Genomic DNA, 3888 nt, shown 5'->3' with positions numbered 1-3888 from the left:
TAAACCAAAGAGAAGACACATACAATGAAATCACAGGAAGCCAACAATGTTTTCAAAGGTCGTGCTTTAACAAGACATGACTTTAGCAGTTGGATTATTCAAGACTGAACAACCACACAAAATGAGTAAATGTTTTGAACTTATTGTGGAACAGCTTCGGAACAACGAATGCATGAAGGCAGCTTGTGTATTATGGAAATGGTACCCCAGAGGCACTATTTAGTTGCTATTTAGGCAAGCACCGTCTGATCAGCAACATTTACGCTGTTTGACACCTTCGCAATTTCACTGTTCCTGCGCTTCGGCACGCTTGTGTGGAGGCACTGGAAAAAATAGGGTGCCTTCAATTTTATACGCTGTCCTGGCTATATCTGGGCGTGAGACAGGTGATGATTGGCACTTGTGGGCGTGTAATGTACACACACGGTGCTTAGATATATCAGTGCGCATTATTGGTCATCTAATAGAAACATTCTACACGGAGATTTTCATAAAATTAGGAACTCCCGTAAAATGCAACCCACTGCTCCAGAACGCCGCCCTGCATAACTGCCGCTCTTAGCAAGACGAGGCCGTCTTCTGGAGGGTTAACACGAATGAAGTACGAGAATTTTTTCGCTGTGTGGCCTGATAAGATTTGTTTGTCGCTACGTTTGTCGCTCTCAACATATAAAATTAACATTTGCTCACAGAAACAGCTCTACAGTGCGTCAATTAGACATCAAGAATACACGAAGAGTACAACAAAGAAAGAACCCGATTAACCTTCCGGTCAATGAAACATCGTCTGCGTGTTAGCGACGAACAGAGGTGATATGGTCGAGTTGGCTGTTATCAACGTTACTAGTAACGTTGGGCCGTTACGGCTTGTTTAAGGCACCAAAGCAAACGATCAGCTGTTACTCAGTGTCCTTTCACGATTTTGTCAGCATGCCGACCGCACGTCGGGTAAGGCGACTTATGAGTGGAAATGAACAACAACCGTGTATACTTACTTGGGGTTATATGACGCGTCGCTCCACTACTCGTAGTCTTCCAGAACGAAATTTAACGCTGTACAGCGGCCCTTCAGCAGACTCAGCAGACACATGCCGCCGCCATGCCACCGCCGACTCAAAAAAGAAAAAAAAGAAAAAAAAAGAAAGAAAATACGCTTCGCCGCCGAATAGCCGGCTCCGCTAAACTCAGCCGTGTATACCGTTCACAAATCACTTCTCCTCTTATAAAAGAGTACTTCTAAACCCTAATTAAAACCTAACACATAGTACAAGTTGTTTACACGACTAATAATTTATACAGTAATAAACATTAATTGTAGCTTTTCAATTTAAAAAAAAAGTATTTTGAGTCAAGTCAAGATGTTGGCATAGTCAAGCCAAGTTTGAAAATCACACGTCTATCTGACATGGCCGCCCTCATGGGGGTTGAAGCAGACGATCAACGGCTCGCATAGACACTAGCGCCAGTGTCCCCTCTAGTGTATATTAGTATGAAACTCTATGGCCAAAGGCACGGAGGAAGAAAAAGTTGGCCGAAACGATTACGAAACGACCGCCACTTCAGTGCGGCATGCCGTGCGCATGCGTTGACAGCATGGAGGAAAGAATACAAGGCAGCGCCGCTTGCGTTGATGCATGGTATAGTGGGACGGCAACGGGTACAACATTATCTCTATGGGTACAACGACGATGAGGGAAAAACGGCACTGCGTGAACACATTTAACGACAGCAGCGCCCCTACGTCTCAACGTTTCCGCAAGCTAGTTTCTGTTCGTCCGCATGCAGCGCCACCAGTGGCCTTCTATAGCGGTTTTCTCGATTGCTCGCGTTATGCGCCTGATGTACTAAATGAACTGTCGGTCAGACTGGCGGGAACGGTTACCAGTTTGGTTGTGGCGTGAAACTGCGGATTTCTTCATGTCCTTGGGCTGTACTTACTGTTCGACGAAGTGAAGTTTTGCCGGGAGGCGCAAAAAAGGTCAGTGCTGCTTATTTATGTTCTGGTAACGGTTGTTGTTCTTTGACTTGTTCTTCACTGCGTCCGATAAACGTGCCGCTCCGCTGCCTGTTCGATGCGAGAAACGTTTGCGGCCGTTATTTAAGCTTGTGTGTTTGTGGGTCGGAGTCGGCTTGACATTTCTGACTGCGTACGTTAGCTAGTGCTATTTAGAAAGTGGCTGGTGCGCGCATTTCTCGAGTCTGCATGTCCCCTTATGTTGTGGTGTTGCTTAGTTGTATATTGACGGTTGCTGTACCTGTCAGCGGTACTGAATATTCTAGGGTTAGTCGCATGCTATTGTCTCACGCGCACACACTGCACAACATGTTTGTCGGAGCGTCTGTCTTTAGACTTATCGGTATTTTCAAACTTCCGTGTGAATTGCGTTGTGTTGGTCTTCTGAGAGCCATAAATTTACTGTGCTAATCACGCTATTCCGCCTAATGTTGATGTGCGTTCAAGGCGTTGGCGGCAGCACTGCTTACGTTTATCTGTGCTGTGTGTGTAGTTGTTCCTTGTTTCTTCCAATGCCTTCGATGAATTCAGATGGTCTATTTACACTAGTCAACGTTAGTTGGCTCCCTAACGTGTAGTGAAATGAAAGGGAAAGTGGTTGTCTGAGCAGTAGCGTAGTAACAAAACGTTCCTTTTGTGGAGGGGAAGGCAGGTGGAAACACGCAGAAAGTGTGGTGCCGTTTCTATGCTGTCAATGTCAGTGGTAACCGGAGACCTCAGAATAATTACCCATAAAACTCACGTGTGGATTATTAGAAGCTTTAACGTCACAAAGTAAGTTTAAAAATAATCCATTCCTGCTATTTTATGCTATCAATGTCAGTGGCAGCTCGAGAGTTGGAATAATTTTCAAAACGCTCGGGTGCAACGTTGTTGCATCATGATGTGCACCAAACATTAATTCATTTCTGTTCTCCTTTGAACGTAGAAATTATACTGCAAAAGCAGATTGCTACATTCTGTATTCATACTCTATGACCTGTTCAGAAAGAGTATATGGCTGACTGTGGAGACATTTGGCCCCCCACTGATAGGTTGTGACAAATGTTTTTGTTCCTCTGCAAGAAAAATGAAAACAAATTATTTCCTTTCTTTACATGCTCCTGCGAAGTCATGGCTGTGGCATTCACTGGCTGAAGACATCTTTGGCATGCTGAAGGGTCGTCGGGGAGAGTGTGGCGGATTATGAATGCCCTGTGGAGCTCATAAGCCACAAAAGAGTACTTTTTGAGTCGTGCATATTGTGCAGATATTCACCAGTTCGCATAGACCAAGGACAGGTGAGCTTAAAGTATGTTCAAGTATTTTCATATCTCAAATTGTTCAGCAAGAAAAGATTACCAGGGCTTCTGCTGTAAAAAAGACATTCTACTTTCGTGGAACGAATCAGACATTGTTCAATATTTTCTCGTGCTCCCTGGGTAAAGCAAGGCATAAATTTATTCCCTGATATTTTTGTACTGTTTATTTTCTAGGCAATAGGGCGAAGATAGACCTAAAACAGCGGTACAAGGAATGCATATGACCATTTTAATTGTATTTGGACCCATTCTTGGAAGTGTATCATCAGAAGGCAACACATTAAAGCTCTTGCACGGGATGAATTCATTGCATTCTACAAGTAAGTACGCACTGCCATTTTTGGGTCTTTCATGGCGCGTTTTTAGGTAGTTTCTTTATAACTAATGGTTTGAAACTTCTTTTCAGTGACAGCTTGGCCTGTGGCTCAAGGTGACAGTAGGTGCTCTTCGGAACACGTTAGCGAAACGTTCCTGGAAGTGCACTTTGAGACGGCCCTGGCAGAAACACCCGGGTCTTAACTTTGGTTGGGTTAGCTGGCATTTTGTTTTTGCGAGACTCAATTTCTGGGTCTG

General features: G+C 44.3%; 1 long non-coding RNA gene across 1 annotated transcript; it reads left to right on the top strand.

Moving 5' to 3' along the window:
• The first annotated feature begins 1853 nt into the window (after positions 1–1853).
• Positions 1854–3629, top strand: LOC144139112 (uncharacterized). The gene is made up of 3 exons (XR_013316053.1): positions 1854–1978; positions 3126–3294; positions 3490–3629. It is a non-coding gene; the product is annotated as an uncharacterized LOC144139112 (long non-coding RNA).
• The last annotated feature ends 259 nt before the right edge of the window (positions 3630–3888 follow it).

The sequence above is a fragment of the Haemaphysalis longicornis genome, unplaced genomic scaffold (assembly GCF_048455015.1).
Source record: "Haemaphysalis longicornis isolate Haplotype H1 unplaced genomic scaffold, Haemaphysalis longicornis Haplotype H1 scaffold_5, whole genome shotgun sequence".
NCBI lineage: Eukaryota > Metazoa > Arthropoda > Arachnida > Ixodida > Ixodidae > Haemaphysalis > Haemaphysalis longicornis.
Note: the sequence above shows the minus strand (reverse complement) of the source record. Positions and strands in the feature narration are given on the sequence as shown.